Genomic DNA, 20,355 nt, shown 5'->3' on the forward strand with positions numbered 1-20,355 from the left:
TTATGGGTAAGAATCAGGGGAAGGCCAACAAGGCAGATATCATGGTGGGAGTCTGTTATAGACCACCCAACCAGGATGAAGAGGCAGACAAAGTATTCTATAAGCAGCTGGGAGAAGTCTCACGATCTCTAGCCCTTGTTCCCGTGGGGGATTCAACTTACCAGATGCCTGCTGGAAATACAATACAGCAGAGAGGAAACAGTCTAGGAGGTTCCTGGAGTGTGTGGAAGATGATAACTTCCTGACAGAGCTGGTGAGGGAGCCAACTAGGGAAGGCTCCCTGCTGGACCTGTTGTTTTCAGACAGAGAAGGCCTGGTGGGTGATGTGATGGTTGGAGGCCGTCTTGGGCATAGTGATCATGAAATGACAGAGTTTTTGATTCTTGGAGAAGTAAGGAGCGGGGTCAGCAGAACTGCTACCTTGGACTTTTGGAGAACAGACTTTGGCCAGTTCAGGAGCCTGGTTGACAGAGTCCCTTGGGAGGCAGTCCTGAAGGGCAAAGGAGTCCAGGAAGGCTGGACACTCTTCAAGAAGGAAATCTTAAAGGCACAGGATCAGGCCGTCCCCATGTGCCGAAAGATGAGCCGGCAGGAGAGAAGACCGGCCTGGCTGAACAGAGAACTTTGACTAGAACTCAGGGAAAAAAAGAGAGTTTATGACCTTTGGAAGAAGGGGCAGGCCACTCAGGAGGACTACAAGGATGTCGTGAGGCTATGCAGGGAGAAAATTAGAAGGACCAAAGCCCAGCTGGAACTTAATCTGGCTACTGCCATAAAAGACAACAAAAAATGTTTCTATAAATACATTAGCAGCAAAAGGAGGGCTAATGAGAATCATAGAATCATAGAATGTCCTGAGTTGGAAGGGACCCACAAGGATCATCAAGTCCAACTCCTGTCCCTGCAAAGAACAACCCCAAAATTCACACCATATGTCTGAGGGCGTTGTCCAAATGCTTCTTGAATATTGTCAGGCTTGGTGCCGTGACTACCTCCCGGGGGAGCCTGTTCCAGTGCTCCACCACCCTCTGGGTGAAGAACCTTTTCCTAATATCCAACCTAAACCTCCCCTGGCATATCTTCCTGCCGTTCCCTCGGGTTCTATCATTGGTCGCCAGGGAGAAGAGATCAGCACCTGCCCCTCCTCTTCCCCTTGTGAGGAAGCTGTAGACCACGATGAGGTCTCCCCTCAGTCTCCTCTTCTCCAGGCTGAACAGACCAAGTGACTTCAGCCGCTCCGCATACGGCTTCCCCTCTAAACCCTTCACCATCTTTGTGGCTCTCCTCTGGACACTCTCTAGTAGCTTCGTATCCTTTTTGTACTGTGGCGCCCAAAACTGCACACAGTACTCAAGATGAGGCCGCACCAGTGCAGAGTAGAGCGGGACAATCGCCTCCCTCGACCGGCTAGCAATACAGTGCTTGATGCACCCCAGGACACGGTTGGCCCCCCTGGCTGCCAGGGCACACTGTTGGCTCATGTTCAACTTGCCGTCGACCAGAACCCCCAGATCCCTCTCCGTGGGGCTGCTCTCCAGCCTCTCGTTCACCAGTCTGTGTGTACATCCAGGGCTTCCGTGTCCCAGGTGCAAAATCCGGCACTTGCCCTTGTTGAACTTCATACGGTTGATGATTGCCCAGCTCTCTAATTTGTCCAGATCTCTCTGCAGGGCCTCTCTGCCCTCGAGAGTGTCAACGGCTCCTCCCAATTTTGTGTCGTTGGCAAACTTAGATAGCAAACCTTCAAGTCCTGCATCCAAGTCATTTATGAAGATATGGAAGAGCACTGGCCCTAAGATGGATCCCTGCGGAACCCCGCTAGTGACTGGTCGCCAGCCCGATGTATCCCCATTTACTATAACCCTTTGAGCCCGACCCGTCAGCCAATTGCTCACCCATTGCATTATGTGTTTATCCAGCTGTATGCTGGACATTTTGTCCAGGAGGATACTGGGAGAGACAGTATCGAAGGCTTTACTGAAGTCCAAAAAGATTACATCGACTGGCTTCCCTTGGTCAACTAGGTGGGTAACCTTGTCATAGACAGAAATTAAGTTTGTCAAGCAGGACTTTCCCCTCATGAATCTGTGCTGGCTGGGGCCAATGACTGCGTTGTCTTTCAGGTGTTTTCCAATAACTCCCAGAATAATCTTCTCCATGATTTTGCCAGGCACAGAGGTGAGACTGACAGGCCTGTAGTTACCGGGGTCATCCCTGTTGCCCTTCTTGAAGATTGGGACAACATTTGCCAGCTTCCAGTCAGCTGGGACCTCCCCAGATTCCCAAGAGCATTGGAAAATCATTGAGAGAGGTCTCGCTATGACATCAGCCAGCTCTTTAAGTACCCTTGGATGAATCCCATCGGGCCCCATTGACTTGTAGGGATCCAGCTGGAGCAGCAAATCCCACACAAGTTCAGGGTTGGCTTGGAGGTTGTCATTCTCGCAATCATGGTTCTCTGGCCCAGGGCTCTGGGGGTCCCAGAGTACATCATTGGTGTTGAAGACCGAGGTGAAGAAAACATTAAACGTCTCTGCTTTGTCTGTATCCCTGTTTGTGGGGTGACCATGTTCGTCAATTAATGGGCCAATGTTATTTCTTGCCTCCGTTTTGCAATTTATAAATTTTAAAAAGCCCTTTTATTGTCCTTCACAGTACTGGCCAGCTTCAGCTCTAGTTGAGCTTTGGCCGTGTGAATTTCCTCCCTACAGTGGCGAACAGCCTCTCTGTAGTCCTCCCGTGTCACCTGGACCTTGCTTCCGCTGGTCATATACATTTTTTTTTTGTCTTAGTTCTAGCATAAGATCCCTACTCAGCCAAGCCGGCCTTCTACCTCGCCTGCTTGACTTCCGACATTTTGGAATTGCCTGCTCCTGTGCGCTTAGGAGGTGGTACTTAAAAAGTGACCAGCACTGATGGACCCCAGCACCTTCAAAAGCTTTTTCCCAGGGGACCTTACTAAGTAGTTCCCTGAGCAGCCTGAAGTCAGCTCTCCTCATATCCAGAGTTGAGGTCCTGCTGGCAGTTTTCCTCCTGTTACCATAGATTTTAAACTTGACTGCTTCGTGGTCGCTGTGGCCAAGGCAGCCACCAATCGCCACGTCACCCACGAGACCCTCTCTGTTAGTAAGCAGCAAGTCGAGGAAGGCACCTTTCCTGGTCAGTTCCCTTAGTACCTGTACCAAGAAGTTATCATCCAGATAGTTTAGGAATCTTCTGGACCTGCTTGTACCGGCTGTGTGGTATTCCCAGTTGACATCTGGCAAGTTGAAGTCCCCCATAAGGACAAGGGCAGATGACTTGGAAGCATCCCTTAGTTCCTTAAAGAATAACTCATCCGTGTCGTCATCCTGGCTGGGTGGCCTATAGTAGACTCCCACAACGACATCCGCTTTATTTGTCTGTCCCTTAATCCTTACCCAGAGGCTCTCAACTGGGCCATCGCCGACTGCTAGCTCCATGCATTCCAGCCCCTCCACTACATACAATGCCAACCCCCGCCTCGCCTGCCCTGCCTATCCCTCCTGAAGAGCCTGTAACCCATCCATCATGGCACACCAGTCACAGGACTCATCCCACCAGGTTTCACTTATGCCTATGATGTCGTATCTCTGGGACTGGGCCAAGGCATCTATCTCCTCTTGCTTGTTCCTCAGGGCTGCGCGCATTTGTGTAGAAACACTTCAAGTGCGGTTCATTGTGCCCGTTGCCTCGTGGAGCAGCCTGAGGAATCTCACTAGCACGCAGCTCCTCGAACTTTGGCGTGCCATCCCGTTGCTCGTCGCTGACTAGCCGGGTATTGTCCCTTTCCCCTTCCAATGTAGTTTAAAGCTCTATCAATCAGCCCTGCTAGCTCCTGAGCAAAAACCCTTTTCCCCTTCTGGAGAAAGGTGCATCCCATTGGATGTCAGTAGACGTGGGGATGAGTAGACCACCCCATGATCGAAAACCCAAAGCTCCGCCGATGACACCAGCCTCGGGAGCCACGTGTTGATCAGCTGGGTAATCTGAATCTCCATCCTTTATTGGATGCGGGGGAAACATAGTGACAAAGGATGAGGAAAAGGCTGAGGTACTTAATGCCTTCTTTGCCTCAGTCTTTAATAGTCAGACCAGTTGTTCTCGGGGCACCCAGCCCCCTGAGCTGGAAGACAGGGACAGGGAGCAGAATGAAGCCCCCATAATCCAAGGAGGAAACGGTTAGCGACCTGCTACACCACGTAGACACACACAAGTCTATGGGGCCGGATGGGATCCACCCAAGGGCGCTGAGGGAGCTGGCGGAAGTGCTCACCGAGCCGCTTTCCGTCATCTATCAGCAGTCCTGGCTAACCTGGGAGATCCCAGTTGACTGGAGGCTAGCAAATGTGACTCCCATCTACAAGAAGGGCCGGAAGGAGTGATCCAGGAAACTGCAGGCCTGTCAGCCTGACCTCGATGCCGGGGAAGGTTATGGAGCAGATCATCTTGAGTGCCATCACGCGGCACGTATGGGACAATCAGGGGATCAGGCCCAGTCAGCATGGGTTTCTGAAAGGCAGGTCCTGCTTGACTCACCTGATCTCCTTCTATGACAAGGTGACCCGCTTAGTGGATGAGGGGAAGGCTGTGGATGTTGTCTACCTGGACTTTAGTAAGGCCTTTGACACGGTTTCCCACAGCATTCTCCTGGAGAAACTGGCTGCTCATGGCCTGGACTGGCATACTCTTTGCTGGGTAAAAACTGGCTGGATGGCCGGGCCCAGAGAGCTGTGGTGAATGGAGTTAAATCCAGTTGGCGGCCGGTCACGAGTGGTGTTCCCCAGGGCTCATTTCTGGGGCCAGTTCTGTTTAATATCTTTATCAATGATCTGGACGAGGGGGATCGAGCGCGCCCTCAGTAAGATTGCCGACGACACCAACTTGGGCGGGAGCGTTGATCTGCTGGAGGGTAGGAAGGCTCTACAGAGGGATCTGGACAGGCTGGATCGATGGGCCGAGGCCAATTGTATGAGATTCAACAAGGCTCAGTGCTGGGTCCTGCACTTGGGTCACAACAACCCCATGCAACGCTACAGGCTTGGGAAGGAGTGGCTGGAAAGCTGCCCGGCGGAAAAGGACCTGGGAGTGTTGGATGACAGCTGGATGAATATGAGTTGGCAGTGTGCCCAGGTGGTCAAGAAGGCCAATAGCATCCTGGCTTGTGTCAGAAATAGTGTGGCCAGCAGGACTAGGGAAGTGATCGTCCCCCTGTACTCGGCCCTGGTGAGGCCGCACCTCGAGTACTGTGTTCATTTTTGGGCCCCTCACTCCAAGAAGGACATTGAGGTGATGGAGCGTGTCCAAAGAAGGACAACGAGGCTGGTGAAGGGTCTAGAGAACAAGTCTTATGAGGAGCGGCTGAGGGAACTGGGGTTGTTTAGCCTGGATAAAAGGAGGCTGAGGGGAGACCTTATCGCTCTCCACAACTACCTGACAGGAGGTTGTAGCGAGGTGGGGGTCGGTCTCTTCTCCCAAGTAACAAGCGATAGGACGAGAGGAAACAGCCTCAAGTTGCGCCAGGGGAGGTTTAGATTGGATATTAGGAAAAATTTCTTCACCGAAAGGGTTGTCAAGCATTGGAACAGGCCGCCCAGGGAAGTGGTTGAGTCTCCATCCCTGGAGGTATTTAAAAGACGGGTAGATGTGGTGCTTAGGGACATGGTTTAGTGGTGGACTTGGCAGTGCTAGGTTAACGGTTGGACTTGATGATCTTAAAGGTCTTTTCCAACCTATTCTATTTCCAATCTATTCTATGATTCTATGATTTCAGACAGCCCTCAGAAACCTTACACTTTGACAGATAACCCATCCCATATACCAGTCACTTGCATAATTCTTAAATACATGTGACTATTTATTGTTCTAATACATAGTAAAATAGCCATAGATATATACATAAACCATACATCCACAATTGCATCCATAAAACTCTAGCCCATATCACCTCTTGCAGGAATTAGTCAATGTCATTTCTGGTATGGCAGAATAGCATAATCGGAGTATAGCATATGAGTAAATGGCAGGAGAAGCCATTTACTCATATGCTATTGGGAAGAACAAATTATTTTTATGGAAATGAAAATACAAACCAGGCCGGAAAATTTTGACCATATGATTACAGCATAAAGATAATAGCCATATTCTGAGCAGCAGGGAGGTGTGTGTACATTCTATGTATTTGTGCATGGCTAGAAAACAGTTTGAAAGTCCTGAATTTATTTGAATACACTACAAAATGCAGTCTATCCAATTAAATTATAGTAAAGCATGTTTAAATATGTATTCCAGGACATTCAAAACCAAGTTGTTCCATGAACAAGAGACTAATGAAGCCTGATTTCCTATGAGTACGTGTTCCTGATCTCTTAACCTCTTTTCAGTGCAGAATTCCCAGTTACCTCCCATGTTCCTTGGGGCCCTCCAAGCTGACACAAGTATGAACATGCTGTGGCTAGTCTGGAGTTATGTGGGTGCTCTTTGGTCAACAAGGGCATGCATGCAGCTGCCAAGCAGAGTATCTCACGCCTGAGTTCTCTGGCCTTTCCTCAGTTGAGACACATTCGCATCTCTGTCCTCTGCCCAGCTGTTGATTCTTCTCCAAACTTGTATAACTTTGCATGTTAGAAATTAGAAATAACTGCAAAGGTTGAAGCTAAGTTCAAATGCATTATTTTTTGGGGAGTGTGAGAAGGAGAGAGACAGACTGGCAGCACAGGCTCAAGCCAGAAAAGCAGGTTAAAAAAAAGCACCTTTAAAACTCTGTGAGTGTAACGCTTAACCCTTTCTTGAGAATCTTTGTAAACAACTGGTTGTTAGATTCTCATCTGTGAACTGGTGAAAACAAAGGATATATGTGTGTTGAAAATGTGCACTGATACTGATGAGATGAGGTAGTAAATTGTGAGCTCTTTGAATTGAGTTCATGTTCTGCACAGCTTGCTTCATTCATATTGGGGAAAGGGAAAAAGAAAAATTGTTTCAAGTTGGGCAAAATCACCGAACAGAATTTCAGAAACAAAAGTGCAAGTTTTGTAACAAGGCTGTTTGGGTTCTATTACTCTGCTAAATAAGAGGGGGAAGGGGAGAAAAGGTGTTAACATGTTACCCATTACATCTGCAGTAGACAGAACAAGAAAAAAAAATCCACCTTTTGATTCACTACTCTAGGCATTATAATAAAAATAGAGGGGGAAATGTCTTGAAGTCGCTAATAAACAATATATCAACTAAGCACTGTCAGGCTTTGTAGAATGCTCCACAGCACAATTTATTTAATTAATTGTACCCACGTGAACTTCATGCTCCTAAGTCCGAAATTGCAATCACATTCTAAAGTTGATTTAAGAATATGCTTTGGCCAAGACCAAAGTGCAGCCTACTATAATTAATATAATATTTATTACATACTCCTTTTCTTTGTTTCTCTGGTGTCCCAGTTAGAATGCCTCATTCAGAAGCAGTCACATACAATTAGATTTCCAGGTAATAGAGAATCCCTTCATCGTTTTTCTCATCTACTTCTTTGTTGTTGTTCTTATTTTTACATTACTTTTCTTCATATTCTCTGTTCTCTTCCCTCCCCTTTATCCCCCCGCTGTGGTGGGTTGACCTTGGCTGGCCGCCAGGTGCCCACTCAAGCCGCCTCTATCACTCCCCTCCTCCCTCAGCTGGACAGGGGGAGAAAAATGCACGATGACGAAAGGCTCGCTGTGGGTCAGAGATAAGGACAGGGAGATCACTCAGCCAAATTACCTGGTCACGGGCAAAAACAGACTTGACTTGGGGGAAACTTAATTTAATTTTATTGCCAATCAAAGCAGAGTAGGATAATGAAAAAATAGGAACAAATCTAAAACCACCTTCCCCCCCCACCCCTCCCTTCTTCCCCAGGCTCAGCTTCACTCCCCTGAATTCTCTATCTCCTCCCCTGAGCAGCACAAGGGGACAGGGAATGGGGCAAGTACTGCGGTCAGTCTCATCACACGCTTGTCTCTGCCGCTCCTTCCCTCCTCACGCTCTTCCCCTGCTCCAGCGTGGGGTCCCACTCACGGGAGACAGTATTTCACAAACTGCTCTCAGCATGGGTCCTTTCCACAGGGTGCAGTCCTTCAGTGAACAGACTGCTCCAGCGTGGGTCCCCCACGGGGTCACAGGTCCTGCCAGAAGACCTGCTCCAGCGTGGGCTCCTCTCTCCACAGGGCCACAGGTCCTGCCAGGAGCCTGCTCCACTGTGGGCTTCCCACGGGGTCGCAGCTCTCCTTCAGGCACATCCACTTGCTCCGGCAGCTGGGGTCCTCCACAGGCTGCAGGTATGGCCATCTGCTCCACCATGGACCTCCATGGGCTGCAGGGGGACAACTCCTGCCTCACCACATGGTCTTCACCACGGGCTGCAGGGGGAAGACATTCTGCCTCCAGTGCCTGGAGCACCTCGTCCTCCCCCTCTTTATTCCCTGACCTTGGTGTCTGCAGGGCTGTTTCTCTCACATATTCTCACTCCTTCTCTCCCAGCTGTGCTGCTGTGCAACAGTTTTCCCCCCTTCTTAGATATCACAGAGGCGCTTACCACCATCGTGCTGATTGGCTTCCAGCTTTGGCCAGCGGCGGGTCCATCTTGGAGCCGTCTGGAACTGGCTCTCCATCGGACGTGGGGGAAGCTTCTGGCATCTTCTCACAGAAGCCACCGCTGTAGCCCCCCCGCTACCAAAACCTTGCCACGTAAACCCAATACACCTGCTTGTAATTCTAGGTGGTGGATTGACCCCAGCCAGAAGCTAAGCTCCCACACAGTTGCTCGCTCACTTCCCGCCCCCCAGTGGGATGGGGGGAGAGAGAATAGGAAGAGCAAAAGCAAGAAAGCTCAGGGGTCAAGATAAAAATAGTTCAAGGTGAAGGTAAGAGGAAAACCAAGTGATGTAAAGGCAGATCACTACCTCCCACCAGCAGACTGATGCCCAACCAGTCCCGGAGCAACAAGCTGCACTTTGGGAAGACTACTCCCCCAGTTTTATTGCTGAGCGAGACATTATATGGCATATGTGGTGGGTTGACCTTCGCTGGCTGCCAGGTGCCCTGCCAAGCCACTCTCTCACTCCCCCTACTCAGCAGGACAGGGGGAGAAAATAAGATGAAGAACTTGTGGGTGGAGATAAAAGCACTTTAATAAAGAAAAGCAAAGGCCACACGCAGAAGCAAAGAAAAGCAAAAAAGTTTCTGATCCTCTACTTCCCATCAGTAGGTGATGCTGCCCAGCTAGCCATTTCCTGGAAAGTAGGGCCTCAGTACACGTAAGCGGTTTAAGCTTCAGAAGACAGGCGCCTTAATAACGAATGCCTCCCCCCCCCCCCCCCCTTTCCCACAGCTTTTATTGCTGAGCATGATGTCATATGATATGGAATATCCCTTTGGTCAGTTTGGGTCAGCTGTCCTGGCTGTGTTCCCTCCCAACCTCTTGCCTCCACCCCTAGCATACTTTGTTGCGTGGGCAGAGTGGGAAAAGATAAGGCCTTGACGCTGTGTAAGCACTGTCTAGCAACAGCTTAAAACATTGGTGTGTTATCAACACTGTTTTAGTCACAAATCCAAAACACAGCACCATATGAGCTGCTATGAAGAAAGTTAACTCTATCCCAGCCAGACCCAGTACAATTTCCTAACTCTACTTCTCAGCTACTGTCCGGAGCAAGCGTTTGAATCACACACAGGTAAATTAAGTGTAGTCCTGACCCTTCCCTTTTGAGATCTATTGCATTGCTTTCACCAGTATGCTTATTGCAAAATTAGACACCTAAGTTCTCAAATGCAGCCACAGTAAAAGTATTGCAGTGCCTTAGATGAAAACATGCTAAACCTCTGGTGACACAGGGTGGGATGTAGAGACAAGACTAAACCATATTTGTGTCCTGTCTCCCACTCCCTCCCACAGAGCTTGTTAGAGCATACAGGAAATAGGGTAGTGATACTGCATAGTGGTTACCTGGGTTTGGCCCATAGCAATAAAGGGGACAAAAAGGGAGGGACAACCTGCTTCACCATGGTCTTCTCCATGGGCTGCAGGGGAATCTCTCTGCTCTGGCACCTGGAGCACCTCCTCCCCTCCTTCTTCCCTGACCTTGGTGTCTGCATCATTGTTTCTCTCACATTTTTTCTCACTCCTCTCTCCCTTAGCTGCTGCGCAGCAGGTTTTCTACTCCCTTTCTTAAATATGTTTTCACAGGGGCACTACCAACGTTGCTGACTGGCTCAGCTTTGGCCAGCAGTGGGTCTGTCTTGGAGCTGGCTGGAACTGGCTCTATCTGACATGGGGACAGCCCCTGTTCTCTTCTCACAGAGGCTCACTCCCTGTAGCCCCCGCCCCCGCTACTAAAATCCTTGCCACATAAAACTCCAGTACAGTACTCAGACGCATTAGTTCTTGAGTAGTTAAGTGACACTATCTTCTCCAAGGTCCCATACTCGCAATAACCCCTGTCCCAGCCTTTCTCCCCGTCTTTGGCCGTTATAGAATAGGGAACAGTTCCTAGTTGGAAGGGACCTACAACAAACCGTCTTCTCCAGTCCAACCGTGCCTGACCACTTCAGGGCTGACCAAAAGTTAAAGTTTATTATTAAGTGGGCATTGGCCAAATGCCTCTAAATACACCTCACAGGCATGGGGCATCGAATTCACCCCTCTAGGAAGCCTGTTCCAGTGTTTAACCACTCTTCTCTGATAAAGAAATGTTTCCTAACATTTCATGCCAGTGATGATTGGCCAATGCACCAATCTATCTAGATCCCTCTCAGCAAGGCCTCTTGTCCCTCGAGAGAGTCAACAGCACCTCCCAGTTTAGTATCATCAGCAAACTTACTAATGGTGTGTTCAACTCCTGCATCCAGATCATTGATAAAAATATTGAACGGAACTGGCCCTATAATTGAGCCCTGAGGAACACTGCTAGTGAATGGCCGGCCAGCCAGATGTATCCCCATTCTCTACTAAACCCTTTGGAGCCCCAATTCTTCAGCCAGTTCTTCAAACCCAGCGCACCGTGTACCTGCTCATTTCACAGTTGGACAACTTGTCCAGAAGGATACCTGTGAGGGACAGGTATCACAAAGCTTCCCTTACTAAGATCCTGAAAAACTACATCCACCGCCTTCCCTTCATCCACTAGGCGGGTGACCTTATCGTAGAAGGATATCAGATTATGTTTTCACCAAATCTTGCAACTCATTTTGTGTAATTGGGCAGAGACAGTGTGCTGGCAGGCCCCCGGGGGCCCCTTTGCTTTGTTAAGCACTGACAGGACAGATGAAAATGCTGTTGCTGCACCTTCATCCTCCGAATTCCCTCTGTCCATGCCTCATCACCAGAGTTCCAGAGGTCTCAATTCCACCATTCTCCCCTGCTGGCAAATGACTCATACCTCAGCAATGTCATTCCTGGTCCCCTCCATGTGCCCTGCCCCCCCCCCCCCCCTTAACTGGGTTTACCTTGCTCAGCTATTTGCTGCACGAGTACAAGACAGATGTGGACATGGTGGGAGCAAGTCTCAGCGGAGGCTGCCAATATGATTTGGGGCTGGAGCACATGACATATGAGGAAAAGCTGAGGGAGCTGGGTTTGTCCAACCTTAAGGAGAGAGAAGATGGAAGGGGAGATTTAATTGCTTTCTTTGAATACCTAATAGGAGGGTGTAGAGAAGATGGATTCAGACTTCTTGGAGATGCACTGGCATAGGAAGAGAGGCAATGAACACAAGTTGCAACATGGGAAATTCCAATTAAATATAAGCAGAAAATTTTTCCTTGTGAGGGAGGAAGTCAAATATCAGAAACAAGGGTTGCCAAGAAGTCTCTGGGATCTCCCACCCTTGGAGATATCAAAACTTTGACTGGACAAGGCCCTAAGCAACTTGATCTAGTTGACCCTGCTTTGAGCAGGGGGGGTTGGACTAGAGGAGATCTCTAGAGATTCCTTCCAACATATATAATTTTACGTGATTCTATGGCAAAGAAAGTTGCACTTAATTTGGTCTTAAGAATTTCAAAGTTTCAGGATGGGTTTGTTTGTTCCAAATATGTCCTTCACCTCAAAATATCTGATTGTTTTCCTTTTTGTTGGGGTTGGTGGGGAAAGCAAGTTTCCTGGAAGTTTCTAAATAAATGATTATTGTTGGATAAGTGAATTAATTGCATTAAATATTTTTGATTAAGGCTTTCTGTGTTGTGTAGAGAGATGCCCAAAGTCAACCCTCTCTTATCAGACAGTGAGGGAGTACAAATATCAGAATTATCTTACAAGTGCTGAGCTCTCTCTGATTAAATGGTCTCTTAATCTCAGAGAAGTGCCTGAGGTAGGTCTGAGATACACTTGTATCTCAGTCTTGCTATCTCACCCTCCCTTTTCCATGGAAGAAGCAAGAATGCAGATTTTCAAATGGTTCTCTTTATGACAGAACAAAGAGCCAGATAACTATCTCTTCTGAATTTTGCACTGATAAAGGCCACTGATTTCCTGGGGCTGGCTCTAGCCTTTATGCTGGCTGTTAGCAAATATATAGATAACTTTTTGTACAGCAATGGCATCCAGCCATTCCAGACAGGCAAGCCACACTGCTGTGTCAGGCCAGGGCATTGTCTGCTGTTCCTGTGCTGCTGTAACTGGACAGGCTGGAACTCCAGTGTGAAACCTCGAGTCGAAGGGACTGTGACCTGTGGATAAGTCCACGTGGGAGCAGGTGCACCCCGAAGTGTCTGTGGCCGTGGATATGTCCACGCTGCAGCAGGTACACCTTGGAAGCATCAGTGGCTGCGTGACATGAGGTCATGCGTGGAGCACCTCAAAGTGTGCCTGTTGGCGTGGATAAATCCACGACACAGCAGGTGCACCCCTAAGGAGGGACTGTGGCCCATGGATAAGGCCACGCTGGAGCAGGTATGTGTCTCCCTGAAGGGATTGTGGCCCATGGATAGGCCATGCTGGAGCAGGTACACCTCAAAGCGACTGTGGCTAAGTCCAGGCTGCAGCAGGTATATCCCTAAAGAGACTGTGGCCCGTGAATAAGTCCACACCAGAGAAGGTAAACCCCTAAGGGACTGTGGTCCGTGGGATAAGCCCACGCCGGAGCAGGGGAAAGGGGGAGGGAGTTCGTTGCAATGTTAAATCCCTATGGCCTGGTCCAAAGGGACCAGGGGTGGAGATTGTAATGGATATACATTTAAACATCTTGTAACCCATGATTTGAGTTGCATGTTATAGGAAGCACTATAGCAGGAACCACCCTGACCAATGGAGGACGAGCCTCACAAGAAGCAATGCAAGTGCAGCAGTGACCCGACCTGAGCTGACTTTGGTGCCCAATAACTCCATGGGTCCACGCAACACACTCACCTCTCCTGTCCTGAGTGACCACCATAACAGATATAACCCCAAGTCATGGACTAAATGATCTCAATGGTGGCATTTTATGGGCATTTTACAGGGGTGGCCCATAGACTAAGGGAATGGGATATCTGTGTATTACATCAAAGGACGGGGAAGGGGGGTGGTGGGGGTTAATGAGGATGTATTGGATAGTGTGGGACCTGGGAGCATGACGTAAATGTGTATGGAATAAGGGGTAGGAGAAATGTACTGGTTTTGGCTGGGATGGAGTTAATTTCTCTTCATAGTAGTCTTGTATGGTGCTATGGTTTGGATTTGTGACCAAAACAGTGTTGATAACGCACCAGTGTTTTAGTTATTGCTGAATAGTGCTTACACAGTGTCAAGGCCTTCCCTGTTTCTCACACTGCCCTGCCAGCGAGTAGGCGGGGGGGCGTGCAAGAAGTTGGGAGAGGACACAGCCAGGACAGCTGACCCCAGCTGACCAAAGGGATACTCCATACCATATGATGTCATGCTCAGGCAATAAAAGCTGTGGGGAAGTAACAGGACGGGGGAATGTTTGGAGTTATGGTGTTTGTCTTCCCAAGTAACCGTTACGCTGCAGTGATGAAGCCTCTGCTTTCCTGGGAATGGCTAAACATCTATGCCTGCCGATGGGAAGTAGTGAATGAACTCCCTTATTTTGCTTTGCTTGCACGCGCAGCTTTTTTGCTTTACCTATTAAACTGTCTTTATCTCAACCCACAAGTCTTTGCACTTTTACCCTTCTGATTGTCTTCCCCATCCCACTGTAGGGGGAGCGAGCGAGTGGCTGTGTGGTGCTTAGCTGCCTACTGGGGTTAAACCATGACCCAGGCCACCCTCTATAAAGTTGTGATTGACATGTTTAAAACCAAGCCACTATATGTGCTGTTTATACAGAAAACAGTATTTAAAATGTGGATTGTCAGTCAAAGTGCTGGATTACATTCTAGTGCTATAATAAAATGGTGGTAGGTGCACCGAACAACATACCGGAGTAAATGTTTGTTTCTGAACTTCAAATATCATTGGCTTTTTATTTCCAGCCTGTACTTAGCCATAATAATAGGATTTATCCTATGCATTGTCCAAAATGTAAGACTACATTGAAGGCTGCTAGGAGTTCTTTGATATTGTCATCAGGCTATTAAGGTTATCTTTTGAAATAGACTGGCTACCTTTCTTTTCCCCTTGTGTACAGTTGGTGCAAACCTCAGTGTTGCTCTGGCAGCGTTTTTTCATGTCAAGTCAGAAGCCTCTAAAGGTCTGGGCTGCAGACCTCCAGTTCTTTTCACTTTCCAAGGGGGATGAGAACCTCCCCAGTGGGTTCCACTGAATATTTCTTCCACGGACAGCTCTGTGCTGGAAGATGTGGGAACTGGGTCCCAGGGGATCTGAGCTCAAACCTGCTTTCTGGTCTGCCTGTATTTCTTCAGCTATATAGGATGGGGTGGGAGGGGAAGTTGCCCAGGTGTGTGATTATTCCCCTCGCCTATCACCTAAAGTGTGTGTACCAGATGAGATGGTGCAAATGGGCTAGGGGAGGAGACAGAGCCACCTTTCCCTTCCCTGCTTTCTTCCCTACCAGCAGATCTGCTTCTGTGCTTTATGTTAAGTGAAGTTACAAGGCTGAATATTTTTTCTGTTGGTGAGATGTTCTGATCTTATATTGATGTGTTAGATGTGCCTATAGTAAACTGAGTAATTCCGAGCTCCTTTACTGGGTAGGGAGAGCGAACACACCTCCTTTCTGTAGAACAGGAGGAACATACAAACCGTATGAATCCCACAGCCCAGTGGGGATGGGCTGAGAAGCTAGGTGGCTGCTGGGAAGCGGTGTCCTGCACTCCCACTTTTATTCTCTCTTGCTTCCATCCCTGGCCCTGGCAAGCTCCTACTCCACTACTGTCAAAAGGGGAATGACAGATGCAGTAGTTTTAGTACTTCCATATTGTTAGGGGAATCTTCCCCTAGTTGGAACTGTTGCTTTTGGGGGCCTTAGACTCATAGAACCCCCAGGTCAGAAAAGACCATGGGAGATTTCTAGTCCAACTCCCAAGCTCAAAGCAAAGACAAGGCTAGTGGTGAGACCCGACTACTGTTGCTCAGGACTTAGTCCAGTCAGGTCCTGAAAACCTCCAAGGATGGAGTTGCCACAGCCTCTCTGGACCCCTTTGCCAAAGCTTGACTGTCCTCATGGTGAAAAGCTTTTTCTTGTACCCAGGCTTAACCCCTCTTGTTTCAATTTATGCCCATTGTCTCTCATCCTCCCACCCATGCACTACTGTGAAGAGCTCTGACTCTATCTTCTTGCATAACTTCCACATGGATATTAGAAGGCTGCTTTTAGGTTCCTCCAAAGCTTTCTCTTCTCATCACTTTTAACCGTAAAGACCTTTTCTCATATGTTATGATCAGCCAGAAAATTAATGGGTACACAAGAATCAATATCTTAGTGGTAACATTTGATCATTGATAAACAACTGCGGTTTGATATGTCACTGATCATAAGGACCTATGAAAATAGCCTTGTAGAGTAATATAATGTTTCCAGATTTTGATTTTTTCTGCAAAATTAAAATCTTAAAAATGCAACCCAATTAAAGATAATTTTTTTTATAACAAAATATGATGCTTTAGCTATTTTTTGTTAAAAAAAAAAAAAAAAAGTGAACCAGTACAACCTCTGGTTTCACAGATGAAGGCAATACAGCACATACAGAATGGGTTTATTACTTGGATTTGGCCCCTGTACACAGCAGTGGAATCCACAGAAAAAAATTTCTGTCTTGCATTTGTTCTAAAAAGCAGATTGCCTCTAATCTCAGAGTTTTCCACAAATCTCTGTGCCCTAAGTGTGTCCCTAGTAGACACGAGCTCATTTTGATTGTCTTTGCCATACTCTAGTAACATCATTTGTGAAACTGAAGTTGACTTTTAAATCATAAGACAGGTATGTAATAATGTTTTCCAGTGCTCTTTGTGAAATTTCCTTTTAAAAGAAAAATTATTTTGGGGAAGATGTATTGCACCAAACTCACTGCTTCTTTTGTTCTGATTTTGTTTGCTTTGGTTTTTTTTCCTTCTTTCAGACCAGGATGAGAGCGCAGCGGAGCTCAGAAGGGAGCAGAACGAGAAGACCATTTGCAGTAACACAGACAGCTCTCCTGGAACTTCTGAGAGTTCCTCATTTCCAAGTACCCCTCTGAGACCCGAGGAAATCTATGTCATCCCCTGCAAAGAGCTTGATGCCTACCTTGCATTCCTTCTTTGTGGATGCTAGACAAAAAGATGGTTCCGAATATGAGCCAAACAGCTTGGCCAACTATCAGTGTGGGCTGGAGCAGTATCTCAAAGAGCACAGGTGATGGATACAGTATTACCAGGGATAAAGAGTTCAAGAGGTCCTGCAAGAAGCCCTGAAGGAAAAGCAGATAGAGCGAAGGTGTAAAGGAAAAGGAAACAAGCCACACAAATCCATGAAGCTTACCTTTGCTGATGAGCTTATCCTACGCAAAAGAGGTTTGTTGAGCTGATACAATCCTGAGGGTTTGCTGAACCTTGTCTGGCTAAATAACACTAAGGCGTTGGACACCGCATGGGTTTTCTATGTGGTCCACCCTCAAATGGGGAGACATCCGGCTCCCGGGGTGGACAGAGACTGTGTTGGAATACTTGGAGTGGATGGGGACAGGCAACAGGTGACATGAATGCCAAAAGCAAAAGAGGAAGGACTGATTCGCAGGGTGTACGCCACCCAGCACTCCCCACAGACCCGTGCCCAGTGCAAGACTACAAGGAATATGCACAGCGGCAGCCCCCAGCGATGCAATATGAAGATGCTCCTTTTTATCTATCCATCAAACCAGTTGTCAACTTGGCTGCAGACTTCACCGGTACAATTGTCAAGCCCTGGGGAAAAACAAGCTTGCCAAGATGGTAAAGACAATGTGTGAGAAAGGCAACATCCCCGGCAGGAAGACCAACTTCAGTGTCTACCAGAGCTGTAGCACCCTGTCAGGAGGCATTGCACCAATCAGCTGGTGCTGATCTGTAATAACTTGAGCCAGCAAGCTGCCTAGTCCATGGCAAGCCACTCCAATACTGGCAACTTGATAGTGTCTGCTTCCTACGACTCTTCCTCTGACACGGCTTGAAAGGGGATTTAACTTGAACCTAGTGTTTTCTTTTCCTCTTTGTTTCAAGCATTGAATTTGTGCTCAATAATACACATAAAGTGTGACTGTAGACTATTCCTCTACACCCCCTCTCCAGTGTTAATTCACTTTATAAATATATAAAAATATATAATATATTTTTCTTTCTACAAATAAGTCAGTAGAAATATAGTTTAATATTGGCTAACATAGTATTTATAGCATTAATACAAAAATGAAAGCTACTTATGTATTATAATTACCGCTTTTACAAAGGCAAAAATGGTTCTCAGGCACCATTAAAGATAGACCTGGAAATACAGCTTTAATGTGCACACATTATTGACTGTAAATCCCCAGGGAAGGTTACTTAGATTATCAGTTGTATTTTAAAAGTGCGTGGGGGGGGGGGGTTTAGCTTCTCATTTTAACAACATGACCTCCTAGACTGGAGGAGGCAAACTTATCGCCTGGCTGCTGCTTCTTACCTGTTGGCTTGTTCTTGTTCAGCAAGACCAGGATCTAGGAGATGCAATGGATGTAAGTTTGTGAAATCATTTACAACAATTTTTTTTGTCTGTCTTTGTTTGTTTGTTTGTTTGTTTCCCTGAAACTCATTTATGCCAGCTGGAAAAAAAAAATCCTAATGTTAACTAAAGACTATTTTAAACAATTCTTGTTGCTGATGATTTCTCTGTGATCGAAATGTCACTGGTCTTTACACTATGAAGTATTGTTTTGAACAATATGTGAAGGTGTAATGGCAAAAATATTCATACGAATAATTTAAACTGTTTTAGAGTAGAGCACTGATCATTAGTATTTTGTTACTGTGGCTATATTCAATGTAAAATTCTACTAACATAGAATCACAGCCGCTCTTTCTTAGCACCACAGGGAATGGTAAACAGTGCAGAAAAATCTGCAATATCTTATCCTAAATCATACAGGAAAAAATTTCCACAGTGCCATCAAATGTCTTAAGTTGTCATTTGAAATCTACAGAAAATATAGAGTATAATTATAATTTTATATTTACTATAAAATGAAAAATCTGAACTGTTAAAAAGTGCTGGAAAATTATTGAGCGAAATCAGCTGCACACAACCTATTATTTCCACTGGAGACAATGGAAATTTTTTTATGTGAATCTAAGGTGCAGAATGCGATCCTTTAAGACTTGGAAATAATGACTGCTATCTTTTAAACCAATCAACTTTGCGGCATAACTGTTCTCTAAGTACAGGGAAGACAATTTTAACAAATTTACCATTACAATTTTTACCATTATAATTTTTGAACTTTTAAATGAAGTATGATAATTTCTCCAGTAATTGGACTGACTTACATTCAACATTACAGATGAAAATGCCCCACTAAGATATCCTAGGACTGTTAAGATGAGTGTGAATTTTGAATAAATCCATTGAGGTGATCTGATACCTGTTTACGTCAATGAGTGGGTCAACTCTTAAGCTGAATTCCGATGGCTGTTGGATCAAACTAGAATTAAGGATATTTTTCTGTTCTGGCTTTGGTTTTTGTTTTTTTTTTTCCTTTCTATTGTTTGTTTCTGGTCATTTCCATTCTTTAGATCCACAACTCTGCGGGGAGTTTGTGTATCACTAATGGAAAAGAAAGGGTGCTCTTCAGTGATGCTGGGTGAGAGCTCAGCCATGGAGCCAGCTGCTAGAAAAGGTGTGCTCTCTGCTCCTTCCCAGTCTATACTAATCCCATAGCTTCGCCATGGCAGCTATTGCAGGATCTGCCTAGTTCCCCACCATCAATTTTCCTGTGCTGGGTGTCTGCTTGCCTTTATGGTAGTGTCTCTCTTTCTCCTTCCTCTAACCACCCACCCCACTTTGGTGGGGAAGAATTGCTGTTGAGCTTGTCTTCAGAGTTGTTAGGCCACCCCATGGTGTAGACTCCTTGCTTCTTTTCTCAAGCTCCACAGAGCAGAAGTCCATGCCTTCTAACGAAATTGTTTCTCCCATAGTTGCAAGTCTTGGGACTTGGCAATGGTGCAGAACCTATGTGGGCAGGACCTAGCTGTGTTGTTTCAGATTAGTCTATTTAGTGTGGTAATTCCTCCTCTTCCCACAATTTCCTGATAGGGCTCTGCTTCTGGCTCCTGCTGAAAATTCCTTCTTCTCGTTGTCCTCTTGATCAGCCCCAGACCACTGGCTGCAAATGTGCAGTGCCACAAGTAGGTTTGGAGATGCTGATTCACATCAGGGCTATATGTAATTGAGTTTCACTAGAGATCTTTACTCCATCCAACAGGAACCAAAAGATGCTCAAGGGTGGCTTATAAGGCAGAAAAGGCAACACTTTTAATCTGTGAGGGAGTAAAAAGCATTTCCATTACTTCTGGGTTCTCAGCCCACATAACTATCCCTCCCAGCCCTTTTCTACAGCTTTTAGACTGTTTGTGTTAATGCCTGTGCTCTGGGAAAAGTAATGTTTCTTGTAACCTTGATTTAGTATATATCAGCAGCTTTTCCTTTTTTATTTAGGGGAATAGGCTGTGTAATATGCATACTTACTGCAAGAGTTTTATTTCTAAAGGGATGTTTCTGTTTTGCTTTATGATGAGCTCTTGTACCTCCAGCTTCCAGTTGTTGCTGCTGGCAGATTGCCTGACAAGTTCTGACAGGGTAGCCTCAGATAGAGGCTCCTTGTTGAAGTAACAAGCACACATAAACTGAATATGATATCCAAGTTAAATAGACACATGCTCCAAAAATAGAGCTATTAGCTTTGAAGGGCATTTAGAACAACATA

The 20,355-nt window shown here is 46.6% G+C and overlaps 1 pseudogene; it reads left to right on the forward strand.

Annotated features, from left to right (window-relative positions):
- The first annotated feature begins 2,450 nt into the window (after positions 1-2,450).
- On the forward strand, positions 2,451-17,571 carry LOC104014791 (uncharacterized protein KIAA1958-like; annotated as a pseudogene).
- Positions 17,572-20,355: the final 2,784 nt, after the last annotated feature.

The sequence above is a fragment of the Nipponia nippon genome, unplaced genomic scaffold (genome assembly GCF_047370975.1).
Source record: "Nipponia nippon isolate SJK-2023a ecotype South Korea unplaced genomic scaffold, ASM4737097v1 scaffold_34, whole genome shotgun sequence".
Lineage (NCBI taxonomy): Eukaryota > Metazoa > Chordata > Aves > Pelecaniformes > Threskiornithidae > Nipponia > Nipponia nippon.